Source organism: Bos indicus, chromosome 3, assembly GCF_029378745.1.
Source record: "Bos indicus isolate NIAB-ARS_2022 breed Sahiwal x Tharparkar chromosome 3, NIAB-ARS_B.indTharparkar_mat_pri_1.0, whole genome shotgun sequence".
NCBI lineage: Eukaryota > Metazoa > Chordata > Mammalia > Artiodactyla > Bovidae > Bos > Bos indicus.
The window spans coordinates 97,939,724-97,956,382 of record NC_091762.1 but is presented as its reverse complement, the minus strand read 5'-3'; the positions used below and the strand labels follow the sequence as shown (position 1 = coordinate 97,956,382).

Below are 16,659 nucleotides of genomic sequence, written 5' to 3'. Positions count from 1 at the left end.
CTTTCTCCCCAGGGCCTCCAGAAACACTGTCTGGACTGTGCGTGGAGCTGATCTTCTAGCTGGGGATTAATTCTTTCAGCAAAGGATCACCATCTCTTCTGAGATCTCCTTCATCTGACACTCTGTCTTTGCAGATATGACTGGGTCTCTATTTCCAGCATCCACTTGCAAGTCAGGCCTTGGTGAGGCATTAGAGTCAAAAAATGGTCTCTGTTTCCTCAACTCTTTGCTTTTTCTCTCTGTTCCTCCATTCACTCCTCTCTTCTCTCTACAGCACTCAAGCACCAGCGACCCTCACAGTCCCAGCCTCTGTCGCTGATTAGTGAGGGGTTAAGAGTACAAGCTGTGGATCAGATAGTGCTGGTCCAGACTCTGATGCCCACATCTATCCGCTGTGACTTTGGGAAGGTTACTTCATCTTTCTGACCTTCAGTGTCCTCATCAGCCACAGGAGAGCAATAATCTCTGCCCTGTCTTCTTCACGTGGCTGTTTTGAGATTATGGAAAATTCCTAAGGCAGTGCCTGACACCTAGCCAAGTCCTTTCCCTAATTCTGAAACTTCACTGATAAGTCAGTTGGTGGCAGAAATCCTTGGTCCTTGCTGGACATTTTCTTTCTTGATTGGAGAATGAAGCATGGATTTTACAATGCTCCCAAAATCATACCAAGAGGACATTCTCACTGGTCTAGGGTAAAATGACCTGACTCCCCTTCTCTATCTCCTCCTATATACACTACCCACTCCTCCTGTTAAATCACTGATTTCTTCATGCAACTCTGTTACTCAAGAACCTTCTCTGGCTCCCTGTTGCCTATAAGCTAAAACCTCATATTAGTACTAGAGCATCCAAAGCTTTCTTTGATCTGGTCCCAAAGGACTTTTCCAACTTCAGTTCCTAAGCCTCCTTTGAATGAACTCCCCAGTCAAGATAGGCCAATGTCTTAACATGCTTAGTTCTACCTTTATTTAGTTCTCAGCCTTTACTCAGGATAATCTACTCTCCAGAATGCCTTCACTGTTTCACTGCTAGATTGTAAATTCCTTCATTGGACGGCTGGAGGCAGACGCTATTTTGTTTTGAATCTCAGCATCAGTAGAACTAGACACAATGAAGACCCTCAATATTTTTTAAGGTGAACTAAACACTACTCTTTCAAATTCTGCTTTGCAGTTCAAAACAGATCCGTTTGGATGATCTGATGTAGCCAAGTTCAGAATCTGAAGCCAACAGACCTGGGGTTAGACCCAAGTCCTACCACAGTGATGGTTAATTTTATATATCAACTTGTCTGGGACACAATGCCCAGATAAGTGTTCAAACATCATTCTGGGTGTTCGTGTGAAGACAATTTGAATTAGATTATCACTTAAATAGGTGAACCTTGAGTAAAGCAGATTACTCTCCCTAATGTTGGTGGGCCTCATAAGATCAGTTGACGGATCCCATGAGAAAGAATGAATTCTGTAGTGGACAGCCTTCAGACCTGAACTGCAACATTGGCTTTTCCCAGGGTTTCCAGCCTGCTGGCCCACTCTGCAGATTTTGGACTTGCCAGCCTCCATAATCACATGAGCCATTTCCTTAAAATAAATTTCTTTCTATATAGACACACATCCTATTGGTTCTGTTTCCCCGGAGAACCTTGACTGACTTGTACACTCACTTACTGGCAATGCACTTCGTCAAGTTATTTTACCTGGCTGAGCCTTTGTTATCTAAGCTGGAAAATGAGAATAATTGTTCTTCCTTCACAGGGTTGTTGTGATGATTCATTGAGACCCTGTCTGTATGTGAGAGCCTTGTAAATTGTGAGCTACAGCACCTTGCTAAATCTTGTTATCAAGGCCCATCACCTCCAGGAAGATGTCCCCACCTGCTCCAGCCCTCTTTACTCTCAGACATTCCTGAGCTCTAAGGCAGTTTGGACCCACACCTGACCATCTCCGTCTTTTCTTCTGGCATCTAAATACACCTGATGCCCCAGCACTGGATGGAAGACAGAGAAGGTGGGGATGGAGGGCAACGGAAACACCCAGTACAGACAACCTGGGGGCAGCTGGCAGAGCTAGAGCAGAGGCTGCCATGAAGGATTCAGACTCAGCACTGCAGTCTGTTGGGTCTTGAATTGAAATGCAGCCCATTGCTCTTTGTCTCGACAGGGTAATAAAAAAAATCCTCAGACAGTGTGTTATGGATGCAAAGGTGCAACACTGGATGTCTGCTCTCTGCCCGCCATCCGAGAAAAGGGAGACACGTCTGGGGCCTGAAGGAGACAGACCTTGTGGGGTGGGGAACAGATCAGAGCAGACATCACGTCCTTGGCAGGGCAGGGAGGGCCTGGACCCCCATGCTAAGTCAGTGCTTCCCACTCTTTCATGCTGTGACACACAGAGTGAATGATGATATTTGTTTGCACATTGAAGGAAGAAAGGTGGGACTGCCTTTTGCTGGAGGTTACTGGCTCCAGAGCAGTCCTGGGCTGCTCCAGGACTGTGGAGCAGTCTGTGCGCAGGTGGTGGTATCAGTATAAGGTATAAGGCTGTGCGTGGTTGGTGGTATCAGTACCCTGGTGGGAATTTCCATGGTCTACTTTGCTCAACAGCTGGGAGCACAGAAGATGCTGTGGTACTCCCAGGCTGACCTGATGGAAAGCTCAGCCGGGAAGACTATTGGCCTCCAGCCCCAATGGGGTCTTATGGTTGCTGTCTCTCTCTATGGGTCAAGAATCCTGCAAACCTGATAATGCCATCACCCCTCATTCAGAATGGCTAGTATCTGTATTTCTCAGGGGAACACATAAAACAAGGGCCTCACCCCTCTTCTCATTCCTGTCTCCAATAGCTGTATCTTTTTTCTTTTAAACAACATCCAGTTTTCCCCCATTTTCTCTCTCCCAAGTCTACACATGGCTAGCTTGACTGATGTAGGATAAACTCAGCCAGAAGGCAGGGCTCCAGGCTGGCTCAGCTGCAGGTGGGTCTGCAGTGTTCATTCTGGGGCCAGACTGAGGTAGAAGTGTCTCCCTGTGGCATCTCTTTTCCTGGTTGATCACTAGAATGGCCAATGCCAAGCCAAGCTTCACTGGCACACTGGAGACCTCCATCCTGGTCATTTCTATTAGCCTCCCATTCACCAAAGCTGGTCACCCAGATACACCCAACATCAGTGGGGCAAGGGAGAGTGCTCTGCCCATAGTCCCTCCTGGCACTTGAAGCTCCAGACATTCCCAGCTCCTGAACATATGTGGTGTTGGGTCTTAGGCCTGACCCCAGAATGTCCATTATTTATAGTGTCTGCACATCAACTAATCCATCAGATTGTACATAGCATCCTGGAATATAGGGACCTCCTCTGACCTATTTCTGTGTCTCCAGGAACACAGTATGAGGCCTGACATAGAAGCAGTGCTCAGAAACACTTCCAAAAACAAATTAGTAAATACTTGAACAAAGTAATGGTCAGTTCCTGGGCCCTTTTGTTTTCTATGCACTCACTTCCCTGTCTACTGGACGCAGGGGTCTCTCTGTATGTGTGTTGACCCTGGACTCACTGGGGTATGGCTCCAAATCCTGGGTCTAGGTCCCAGTAGGTCTAAGACACACTGTACAGGGTCAAAGTCCCTTGACCTTATGACTGAATTTGAGTTTACAGAATGCCCAAATAGGGAAGAACATTAGAGACTTCTTGGTTCAACTGCTCCCGTGAAGGAATAAGCAATGTCTTATTCCTCTTTAATATTCAATGCCAAGCACAGGACCTAGTATAAAGTGGGTGCTTGGTAAATATTTGATTTTGCATGAATCCCTCTAATACTTTTATAAATAAGAAAATGAAAGCCCAGAGAGGGAAAACAAACTCTCTCAGTCACATAGTAATTTTCTGGTAGTCTAGTTTCCAGCTTGGCTCCTGACTTCCAAGAAGCCAGAATCCAGTGAACTTTTCCTAAGGTCTTGTTTCTCATCACAGATCAAAGGTTATATGAAGTAAGATGTTAATTACTTGTTCTGAATTTATCTCAGATCATTGGTGGATCCAACGTGGATGAGTTCATGTTGCTTTAAATCCATGAAGGCAAAAGGCAACTGATGCGGCAGCAATAGAGCAGACTTTTGAAACTGACAGTTTTGAGCCTAAGAGTCTGCAGAGGCACCTGCCAAATGCATGACCTTGGGCAGATCTCCTAATTGCCCTGAGCATCAATCTCCTCCCCCACCTCTTGCTCCAAACAGGGACCATAACGCCTATCTTTCAGGGTTGCAGTAAAGATCCCCACTAATGTGTGCCGTTTGCCTGGAACATCTTACTCTTAGATGGCCAGTCGCTTGATGACGTTGTATTTTCAGTCTGTGCTTCAAAGCTGTCCCGCAGCTGCAGCCATCGTCACCTTTGGCGATTGTTTGCCCTTACAAAGGCACCCAGTCTCCGCGCCCTGCCATCCTGCTATTTTAGTTTCCACAGTGCCACTGCTCACTGAGGAACAGCCACTGACCATAAAGTTTGACATTTTCAAGATTAAAGTGCTTTGAATTAGTCATGCACATGTGAAGTCATTGTTCCTGTTTGTCCTGCTCCAGAATCTAAAAATGACTTTCAGCAGAGCCCAGTAACTTTCCTCCACAGTCACCTTCTGGTGAGGTATGGAGGAGTTTAAGCCAAGGGAAAACTCTCAGTTGCTCAGAAGAAAACCAGAGAAGAGGAATGGCATGAATCAGCATTATTAGGAGAGAGGGGTCTGCTCTGCCTAGGCTTGGTGGTCCTCTGCCTCTACAAGGAGAAGTGGGGGCCCAGAGCTCTGGGGAGAATGGGATGAGGCAAAGAAATCTCACCTAGTCTTGTTGTGAGTGCAGAAGCAGAGCAGGTGCTGGGCAGTCACAGGGCTCTGGGTTCAGAACCTGCCTTTATGAGCTGCGTGACCTCAGGTACGCCCATATCTTGAGTCAACATTGTTCTCATGTGCAAGACAGAAATAGTGCCTCTTTCATAAGGCTGCTGTGGGAATTGAATATGCTAACAAGGCCCTTAGCATAGTGCCTGGCAAGTGGCTGGCAATCAGTAAATATTTTTTGTCTCTCAAAAGCTTCCCAACTTTCCATGACTCAGATTATCTTCAGAGTCTTTTAAATGCTGTGCATTTCCAGAATCCCAGAGAAGGCCACTTGCAAATATTACTAAAATGCTTAGCCAAACGGAAGTGAACTTGGGATTTCTCAGTCTGCCCTTAATGCACGTAAGTAGGGCGGACCACAGCCGCAGTTTTCTTGCGGAGAACTCAAAAGAGGACTCCTCTTTGCTTTATACCTAGTTGTCTGGCTGCACATCTCTGTGGGGATGTGGATGGTTCTCCATCCAGGCAAGAAGTCTGGTCCTCAACCAGCTGGCCTCCTGACCACCTACTCAGCCGATCCCCATGAAGTGATCACATAGAATCGTAATGTGTAATAATAGCTACCATTCCTTACTGGGAGTCAGTCAGGGTGTTAAGTACTTACATTCTCATTTAACCTCACAAAAAACCCTGGGAAGTTTGTATCATTTTCTCTATTTGGTGGATAAAGAGTCTGGGGTCCAGAGAGCTGAAGCAACTTGCCCAAAGTTGTGCAGGGCTCAGAAATGGCAGGCCTAAGGTTTAAAACCAGATTGGTATGATTGCAGAACCCTGGGCTCCTAACCACTGAACCACAGTGGCTCAAATTCATCCAGTCCTGGCCCTTGCCCAAGCCTGGACCAGTTGGCTGTCCTGGTATCTGCATAGCTGGGTTGTGAGACGAGACTTTCCCCAAGGGAGGTGCGGAAGCACAGCCTGTGTTGGTGCAGCAGTCAGCTAGCCCTCAAATAGCTGCAACCTGTGACTGCCCTCAGGTCTCCCCAGGGGATGCCGTGAGCGGCAACCTCCTGACACTGGTGCTGGCATCTGCCGAAGGAAGGCTTAAGAGGCCACAGGCCAGTTCTCCCAACGTGGGTCTCGGGGTGAGAGCTTTCCTGTAGAGTTCAGTGCTGGGAAATGCTCCGTGTGGCTTTAGCATGGCCTGGGCTTTTGTTGGAATTAGCACACATGGTAAATAAATGAGCAGTCTCATTAGAATAAGTGGCCCACGGACATACACACCAGGGTGTCATGTGGGGCCTCAGGAGATGACTCCTCCTCACAACCCAGGACACTCTGGGAAGAGGGACTCTCCTGACAGCCTTACACCCTCTGCTTGTCCCTTAGTTCGGTTCACAGGCCCAGATCGTACACTTGGTCAGAAAATCTGCTCTTCTCATTTGGGGAAAAGGCAGATGGTGATCCTTGAAAGACATTTCCTTCAAGGTGAAGGTCAAGTTCCCACTTTTGCAAAGAGCTCAATCAATGGTATGTGAATGTGAATCTGTACTGAGCTGTGAGGAGAGGGGAAAGAGGAAGAGGGAGGGAGGGCCAGTGGGGGATGAGAGGAGAGGAAGAACAGACACATGGGGCTGGAGGTGGGAAGGGCAGGGAGTGCTGAGGCCGCCCGTAGTTCCCTCCCGCCCCGGGCAGCACCAGCTCCTTTAATCTTCATCACCAGGGCAGTTAAGTGTCGGGGTTCTGCACACCTGCACAGGATAGTGCAAACAGAGGACACTAGAGTCCAGTGCAGATTTTGGTGCAAAACATTTCCACTCAAGAGAGGAAAGGAGCTAAGGAAAAAGAAGGAGAGAGAAAGGATGAGTGGAGGAGAGGGGAAGGGAGATGGGAGGCTGGGGGAAGGAGAAGACAGCAGATGGGATTGAGCGAGGGCATGCTAGACACACGGGCACGCTAGACACATGTGTGAGTGAGTGTGTATGTGTACAAGGGACAGAGTCCTGCAGACCTACAGACAAGAAGAGAAGTGGGGGATCAGAGGTGGGGAGGTGGGAAGAAACAGGCAGGAGGGTGGATGACCACATGGGAGAGAAAGCTGGGAGAGGTGAGCGGACTGCCCCTCCCTTCTCTGCCCCCCAAAGGTGGCTCAGGCCCCCAGAGCTCAGATCCTGGCTCAGACAAAGGACTTGGCAGTCTCCCAACCTCTGCAGGATGAAGACAGACTTTCCAAGGCAGCCATGCACCCTGGGGGCCAGGAGAGGGCACTTCAGCCTCAGACAACAGCAATGAGCCTCAGCCTGTGGTCCCTGCCAGCCAGGCAGAGAGAGACAGAGATGAGGGAGGGAAGGGAGAGGCCAGCCTCCGGTTCAGGTCAGGGGGTTACTACCAGGACCTCTTGGTGGAGCCAGGTTACTCTGTGCATCCATGCAGACACAGGATGGGCACTGAGCTGGTTTGGGTCCCCTAGGGGCCTCTGCGCCAGCCTAGTGTCTCCTCTAGCCCTGCCCTGCCCTGCCCCTAACTGATGGCAGATTTCTGTCCTGAAGGGCAGGGTGCCTCCAGCTTCTCCCTATGCTCCCTCTCTTCCCCTTCACCAAAAGCCATCCCTTTCTTGAGTACAGGGCAGACTAGATTTCAGAACCATTTCTTCTACCCTCCGCCATCTGATTGCACAACCATGCACAAGGCGGGCAACAGCAGGAAGACCGAGGCACCGAGATGGAGCGTCCCTTGTCTGTGATCACATAAAAAAAGGAAAAAAAAAATAATGGCACTTTCCAGTCTTTACTTTCCATGAGAAGAACCCAAACATGTTACTGTTTCCTCAACATCAGGATTAAGGAGTGCTTACATAGGGCTGTGTGTTAGTTGCTTAATCACGTCTGACTCTTTGAGGACCATAGCCCACCAGGGCCCTCCATCCATGGAATTGTCCAGGCAATAATACTGGAGTGGGTTTCCATTTCCTTCTCCAGGGGATCTTCCCAACCCAGGGATCGAACCCAGGTCTCCCACACTGTAGACAGGCTTTTTACCACCTGAGCCACCAGGGGAGTCCATGCTGACATATGTTCTCCAAATACCTCACCTTGTCACACCCTGAGTCTTGCTCTCAGTCCCACATCCTGACCACAGACTAAGCCTCATCAGTAATGACTTTGTCCTGATGAAAAGTTCTTAACTGTGCACATGAGTCCAGATGATGAAGTCTGACTCTGTTGGGATATGTGAGAACTTCAGACGCACTTTTAGGAGGACTGCTGTTTAAGAATCTTAGGAACCTTTTTAGAATCTTAAGAACCTTCATGGGAGTTTCCATGAAATGTCCAGCCTGCACTGATGTCACTTCTTCCTTATAGCCCAGATGCTCATTACTTAGAATTCATGTAATTCAGTACTTGATTAGAAACAGTAATAATAACATTTATCGAGTGCATACCATGTTCCAGGTAATCTACTATATGAGGCACCTGAGAATTTTTTGTTTCTATCTGCTTGAAACAAGCCTATGAGGTAAGTAGCATAACCATCACTGTTATAGACAGGCAAAGTCAGTCTGAGAGAGAGCAGGTCTCTTGCCCAAGGTCACACAACTAGTAAGTAACAGAGCCAAGATCTATACCCAGGTGAACCTGGCTCCAAAGGCCAGGCTCTCTTCATCCTCTTATGGAACAAAGGCATCTCTTAGTTACAACTCAGCTGTAATTAGCTCCTTGATCACATGGCTGATTTCATCAGATAAACTGTACTCTAGTGGGGCACTCAGATTTAAGTTTGATATCAGAAGAAACAAATTCAAGCTTCTGGGAGTGGACTGCCCCATCTCCTATAGACTGTATTACCCGAGCAGGCTTCTTCCATCTGTTTCTGTACTTTTAGAGCCGGGGACTGGTCATGGCTTAGAATAAGCACTCAAGGACAGCATGCTCCCCTCTTGTTTATAAAAATAATAATACTCATCTCTCTGAATTGTTGGTGGAATCAAGCAAGATGATGGTTCTGAATGCACTTTATACACAGATAAGGGTTGTTCACTTCCTGATGGTCTAATCAGAGCTTAGCATCCTGTAGGAGCTCTGTAAATGCTGTAAAAATATTTTGCTTTGAACTAAAATCCTAGCATACTCTGTCTCCTCTCTCATCTCCACTGACTCATGGCAAAATCTGCATAGACTGAGAGCAGTGGTCCTAACCTCCTCCTCTCTCTAAGTTCTGTCTTTCATCTTCCCAGCCACAACTCCCACCTCCTGCCTCTCCAGACACATCAGCACACCAGGCACGGCTGCGACTTCAGCTACAGGCCCTGTCTCAGACAGGGTTGGCAGCTGCCTCCTCTTATTGGCAGGACATTTATTATCTTGAGGAAAATATTGATGGATAAGAAACCCCAGACAGGCAGCGTGTCCCGCCGGGCATGCAGCTTTTGCTGCTTGGGAAGTGAGAGTTGAGGTGCTGGTTCCAGGTCTTTCTGGAAGAATGGGAGGGTTGGTGGACCTGGGGTGAATGGCCTGTGCCCACAGGGAGTTGACAAAATCCTAGGGATGGCTGTGTACTTGATAAACATGAGTTAGACCTAAACTCAACAGGTCCTTTAAATGAGGCCTGGAGGATGGGGGTCCTTTGTCCAAACCCTTCATTCCACAGATGGGAAAATGGGATGCAGGGAGGGCTAGTGATCTGCTCAGCTTCACACAGCAAATCAGTGGCAAAGAGCAGATTAATAAAATCCACGGCTCAAGAGTCTCACATAAAAACACTGTCCACTGCCCAATGATGCCAGTAAGATAACCCCCAAACCTCTGGTCAGTGACAGTGGAGGTGCTGATCACTCAGTCACGTCTGATTCTTTGCGACCACATGGACTATAGGATGGCATCACTGACTCAATGGACATGAGTTTGAGCAAACTCCAGGAGATAGTGAAGGACAGGGAAGCCTTGTGTGCTGAAGTTCATGGGGTCGTAAAGAGGTGGGCACGGCTTAGTGACTGAACAACAACAAACCTCTAGTCAGATCAAATGATCAGAGAAACGGGAACTCTTGGTTCCCTTGGAAAATCAGGAAAGTGGGGGGATTCTTTGACTTGATTCTCTTTCACAGCCTGTGTCCAGGGGGTACATGCTTTTAAAGATGAAAGGAGTGGTGGGAAGTTGGGCAGAGGATGTAACTTGAGGTGGCGCACATCTGTCGATAGCACTCGCCTGCCTCCCCTGACCGTCCCCACACCCCACCCCGTCATGTCCTCTCCCTGCAACCCTGGTTTGCCTTTCACTGGCTGGGTCCTGCAGCCCTCTCCAGCCTCACTGTTTCTCACTCCCCAGCTTGCACCCCAAGGCCTGGACTTGTCCAGAGGAAGGAAGCAGCTCTCCAGGTGCCTGGACTCTGCACACATCGCCCTTGCAGTCCACAAGACTCTTTCAGGTCAGTGCCCCTTCTTGCCCCCTCTGCACCCCCTCTGTCACAACACAAGTACTGCAGTTACTCTCTTGCCTGTTCACCAACCACCTGGGGAACTTCTCCAGGCAGAGGCTGTTGCCACTCTTCTTGGCATCCCCAGAAACCAGGCCAGGAGGATAATAAGCACTCAATAAGTGGGCCCTGCCAGGTAGAGGTTCAAACTGGAGCTACCTGCTCTGGCTCTCATTCTGACCTCTAGGGACACATACAACAGACTACTCCCTCTGCTCCTTGAGGACTCTTGAGAATTTGATCAAAGCAAAGAGGCTGGATGTTTTCTTTTCAAGGAGAATATACCCAGTTCCCTGGCCAGTTCCTCCTAGGCCATAATATGGTAGGGTGACAACCATCTTGCTTTACCTAGGTCTGTCCTGGCTTTAACACCATGAGTTCCCTGTCCCAGGAAACCCCTCAGTTTCAGGCAAGTCTGGACAGATGTTAAACCCAGTTTTGCTTTCCCCTCCCATTCTAGTTCTTCAGAGGCCATGCACCATTTTCTCAGTGGCCTGAATAGGTGGGGAGTGGGCAGTAATCAAGCCCGGGCTCCAGGGGCCCCTGACACAACAGGGCAAAGAAAGGACAGCGCCTCCTCACTCCCAACATCTGCTGCTATTAATACAGCCAGTCGACATCAGTTTTGGCAGGAGAGCAGTGAGTGGTGGGCGTGGGGGCTGATACATCTGCCTTGTGGACTAATACCAAGCTTAATAGTATTAAGTGTGAATTAAGATGCCTAAACCATCTTATCACACAGGAAATCTCATTCCCCCAAATCAGTACTTCCACAACTGCTTTTGTTTTCTTGGTTTACTGTAAAGACAGATTTTTTTTCAATACCTTTGTTCTTAATATTGCCTAAGCCCTTTAAGTGTTCTAGGCATTCATCCATTCAGCAATTATTTATTAAATACCTACAGTGTGGCAGGTAGCCCCACTCAGTGTCATTAGGGCTGGTCAAAGACCCAAATCTGCAAATGGCTAGAACAGATTTAGGGTAAAGTCCTCCTATTTTGGTGCTTCTTCCTACATTTGTACAATAAGATAATAGAAACACAAGTAAGTGTATATATAAGTGTGCAAGTGAACATGAATAGAAACAAACATGTTCAAGTTACTTAAGAACCAGCCAGGATTTCTCCAGCCATTAGCTAACAGTCATAATCCTGAGACAATATCAATTCTTTTTATCATCAACTTGGTTTCCATGGAGCCTTGCAGCGCCGCTAGTGAAGGCTGACAGTTATCACCGTAAAGTAACTTTACAACTTTGTAATTTGTAGCTCTCTGCTGTCAGTAATATTAACAGCATTTCGAATTACGACTATAAACTTGACAACAGCAGATAAAACCCTTAGAAACCTCATTTAGGGGGATGAGGGAGGCTGGGGGAAGGTAGTGACATTTAGGTTTTCCAGCCCTGGGCAGAAGGTGCACTTGACTCTGCAGGCGGGAGGCAGAAAGGTCAAGGCAGGATTCATGAAGAGCAAGGCAGCTCAGCTGCTGTAGTCCAGATGATGGGAAACTACAAATATGTCCAGCCTGGTGGGGGGTTACATGCAGCGAGGCTATAGGGTGGTTAAGAGCTGGCTAGTGGGTCCCAGGCTCTGTAGGGTTTTGTCCTCCTGGAAGTAGAGGGAAACTGAGCTGATGGCAGAGTAGGGGAAAAAGTAAGACAAAGTCCACCAGGCAGAACTGAGAGAGCAGCCTGGGGCACATTATTTGACTTTCCTGGGCTTCACTTTTCCTATATGTAAAAGGGACTTATCTCAAAGGTCAAAAATCAAATGATTCTTTCTGTATCTGACTGTCAGTCAGTCTGTCTGTCTATCTATCTACCTACTTATCTAATGATTTAGAAATAAACTTGGAGATCTTCAATTTCTAACCTAAAGATAGAAAAATTTGAACCCAAAGGGAAATGAATTCCCCAAATCTACATGGCAAGCTAATCCTCCAATGCAGGGAGCCTGAGTCATCTCATGAAGCAACATTATTATTTTTACCATGATTACTTCTACTATTAGTCATTCATTTACTCTGCCAGTCATTCAGTAAGCATTCATATTTAAGGACCAAGTTCTAGTCCCTGTCTGCATGGAAGTGGAAAAATAAATCCAACCGGTTTCAGTCCCATTTAGTCTCCTGTTACCAAAGCCTTCTTGTTGAAGTGTTTTCTGTTTGTTTGTTTATGAATCTTAACAAAGGCTTGATCTTGGCCATCAAAAACAGGAACTGAGAAGTACCTGGGTGTGTTTCTGTGCCACCCATCAAGTCAGACCTGACTGCTTTCTATTCTTCTGCCTAAAAAATGAAGCCTCATCCCCAAGAAAGAAAATTAAGGAAGTACCCCTCTCCTCCTGCTAACCACCCCAGCTCACATACATATTCTGGTAACTCATTGTTCTATTAGTGAGCCAGCTAGCAGATGCTGGTGAGGTCTGCTTCCATTTCATTCATTCCCTCATTCATTCACTCACTGAGGGTCTACCTACAGGCTTTAGCCAGAGAAGTAAAGTGATTTAACCAAGGCCACACAGCTTTATGAGAGCAGGGAGAGGCAGAAGCCATCCTGGAACTGGGATCGTGACTCCCAGCCCAGCATTCTTTTTACCAACTTAAAGGAAAATCCACCTTGTGTGTGCACACCAAGAAAATCACTTCCTTCATTATGACTCTACGGTAGCTTTTGAAAAGTCTGTCTGAAGCTCAGGTATCTCCCCAGAACATTTGACCCACAGACCCATCTGCCTATCAGACGTCTCCATTTGTATGTCACATGAGCCCCCTACAGTTAACACAGTCCAAATCGAGCTCAGAATATCCCACTCTCCAACTCCTTTCTCTAATACTCTGTATTTGAATGACTGGCCCCACCATCTACCATGTTGTTCAAGTCAGGAAACTGGGCATCTTCCTTGATTTCTTCCCTTACCCAGGCAATCAATAGAAATTCTACCAGCTAGATATTGGAACATGCTATTAAGATGGAACTGTACTAGTCTTGATTTTAGCTGAGATCTCAAGTCTGTAGATACCACTTTTTTTTTTTTTTGCAGATTCTTTTTTATAAATTTTTATTGGGGTATAGCTGTTTTATAGTGTTGTGTTAGGGTCTACTGTACAGCTACACTTAACATATATATTCTGCTATACGTCACATATACCCCCCTTTTTTCAGATTTCCTTCCACTGAGTAGAGTTCCATGTGCTCTACAGGTGCTTACACATGTGCTTAGACACTCCATCATGTCCAACTCTTTGTGACCGCATGGACTGTACACCAGGCTCCTCTGTCCTTGGGGATTCTCCAGACAAGAATACTGGAGTGGGTTGCCATGCCCTCCTCCAGGGGATCTTCCCAACCCAGGTATTGAACCCATGTTTCCTGCATTGCAGGCGAATTCTTTACTGTCTGGGCCGCCAGGGAAGCCCAATAGTTATCTATCTTATACATAGTATCAATAGTGTATATATGTCAATCTCAATCTCCCAGTTCATCCCATCCTTGCCTTCCCCTTTGGTACCCATGTTTTTTTCCTACATCTGTGTCTCTATTTATGGCTTGTAAATAAGATCATCTATACCAATTTTTTCAGATCCCACATATATGTGAAATTACCAGGCAGGACTTGGACAACGAAACCAGGAAACCAGATTTATAAACTTTAGCTCTCCTTTAGACAAGAGGGCCACTAGAGGGCATAGTCTCCGAATGGAGGTGAACCAGCAGACCACCAGAGACTGAGGTGGGATCCATGAACAAGGGAACCCTTGCCCCTATCAGCAGCTCTCTAGCTCTGGGGCTGATGTATCTGAGGAAGCTCATAGGCATTGCCCAGGTCTTCTCTGGGAGCACTCGTCCCCGAAGACCTTCCCTTCTCTTTCCCCTTTTCCCTGATCCTGCTCAACCTCAGAGGGGTAAACATCTGGGGTTAGCCAGATGGGGTAAAGGGCTGGAAGTCAAGCCAGGGAAACAGGAGTCACCTTGAGCACCTGTCTGAGGCCTGAGCTGGAGGATGGGAAGGTTTTAGCTTTGAAAAGGCTCAATGACTTTGATTGGACCAGACATAGTCATTGCTGAACTGAGACTGTCTTGTGACCAGAATTAATTAGAAAACTTTTAATTTCCTGAGAGTGGCTGGGAAGTCACGGGATCTGCAAGAGCTGTTATATCTCTAGATCTAGATGTAGAATACATATGCATCTATCTGCGGGGTCAACCGGGAGATAAAACATATTTCATAATTGTACCTTGTGTGTACAGCTTGTTTAATATTCCTGTTATACAGTTCACAAATCTTTTCCCTTCTATTCATGGTCTGGTTCTGCCCATATTTATTTATCACTTCCTGTTTCTAGCCCAAACCAACTTCCTACCTTCCAATACTTTGGATATACATTCTCTCTCTGGAATCTGGGCTCTCTCCTTTATGTCTCCCTCTGCCAGGAAGGCGCCTTCACCCTCTTCTCCTGCCTGCATCACAGCCATTCTGGAGGTCTGAGACCTAGTTTCTCTTCCTCCAGGAAGTCTTTCTTCCCTCTTCTTCCCCAGCACTCCTGCATGGTTACAGAGCTCCCATGGGAGTCACGAGCTAGCAGAGCTTCCCTCTGGCTGATCATTTACCCCTCTCTGCTGCTTCCTCTCCTCTCAAAACTGTCTCCTTTTTGAAGGCAGGGACCATGCCTTATTCATCTCCCTATTTTTAGTGTCTAGTGAGTTTCACGTGATGGATGAGTAAATAAATGGTATCTCCAATGTCTGCCATATGCTTCAGAGGACCTGTGCAAGGCACAGAGTGGGCTGTGAATTGAGACCAAGACAACTAACTGAATTCTAAATCTCTGCATTTTCTCTTGGCTACACAGCCATTTCCTTCTCCTAGAGCCAGCATTTTCTGATTTCAAAGTGCCCACAGCTATAAGTGTGTGTGGAAAACAGTCTACTAAGGACCCTCAGTCTCTGTTCCCAATGTTTTTCTCATCCATATGTCAAAGAGCTATTTCCTTTTGGCTTGAAACCAGACCATAAACAAAGGCCAGAGAAACTCTGGGTTATTTTATGATTCCAGTTTAGCCTTTCTTTCTCTCTTTTTAAAAAAATTGTTTGAACAGAGCATATTTATGACTTGGCAGGCCAATAAAATGTAAATAAGGTTTGCTGAAAAATGGCCCCAAATTCTCAGGAATTTAACATTTCACAACAACAACAAAAACAACAAACCATGGGAAGGGAGGCGAGGGAACGAATATTTAACAGCACTGAGTAAATGCCCCGTTATTTATCTGCTTTCTCCCATGTAACCCTCAGAACAACCCTATGCTATGCTATGCTAAGTCACTTCAGTCGTGTCCGACTCTGTGCGATCCCATAGACAGCAGCCCACCAGGGTCCCCCGTCCCTGAGATTCTCCAGGCAAGAACACTGGAGTGGGTTGCCATTTCCTTCTCCAATGCATGAAAGTGAAAAGTGAAAGTGAAGTCGCTCAGTTGTGTTCGACTCTTAGTGACCCCATGGACTGCAGCCTACCAGGCTCCTCCGTCCATGGGATTTTCCAGGCAAGAGTACTGGAGTGGGGTGCCATTGCCTTGGGTAAATAATCATTATCCTCGCTTTCCGGATGAGGGAACTGAGGTTAAATAACTAATTAGGGCCCTAAGCTAGAGAGATCCAAAGCAGAACTCACACCTGCAACACTGACCAGAGCTGTGTTCTTGCCATGGTCTGGACAGAGGCCACCAGCCAGGGCAGCAGACGCTAAGCATGGCTTTCTTTTAGATTCTGTTGAAAGTTATCCATCTTCCTCCCAGAAAATGAACTCTGCATCTTTACCCACAGTTTCGCATAAATTTTAGACAGCTCATAAGCTTTTCCTAAAGCCCATCTATAAACCCCTCAATTAAGAGCCCTTTAACTAAAGAATGAAAGTAGCTATCGTCTTGGCTTGATCAATCATCTAGGACACTTTCGTACTGATTTTCCCTGTGGGATTGAAACTCATGCCTAAGGAGTCACTTAATCTTAAGACTCACATATGTCACAACTGTGGATTCTTGATATCAAGATTTCATCTAAGCAGAGAATTATAAAATTTTAGTTTTAGAATCAGCAAAATCTTAGAATATCAGGGCTGGAAGGGACCAGAATAGAGGCAAGTCCACACATAATTTCATTCTGCAGCTCTGACAGGTTAGAAATATCAGACACTGAGCCTAAGAAAAAGGACAGGGCCTGCTTTAAGCTACCCAGTAATAACAATGGAATCAAGATTCAAACCAACACAGCATTGTAAAGCAATTATCCTCCAATTAAAAAATTAGTTAATTAATTTTTAAAAAGAAAAAAAAGATTCGAGCTCGGTTGCTGGCTTTCAAGA

The 16,659-nt window shown here is 46.6% G+C and overlaps 1 protein-coding gene and 1 long non-coding RNA gene across 6 annotated transcripts in view; one reads left to right on the top strand and one right to left on the bottom strand.

Moving 5' to 3' along the window:
- The window catches only part of AGBL4 (AGBL carboxypeptidase 4), a 1,471,661-nt gene that overhangs the window by 36,955 nt on the left and 1,418,047 nt on the right, over window positions 1–16,659 (bottom strand). The gene's annotated exons all lie outside the window — the stretch shown is intronic.
- LOC139182247 (uncharacterized) overlaps window positions 1–16,659 on the top strand; it is a 53,158-nt gene that overhangs the window by 10,489 nt on the left and 26,010 nt on the right. Inside the window, exon 3 of the long non-coding RNA XR_011565894.1 lies at window positions 10,150–10,249. This is a non-coding gene — a long non-coding RNA (uncharacterized lncRNA). The remainder of the gene's footprint in view (window positions 1–10,149; window positions 10,250–16,659) is intronic.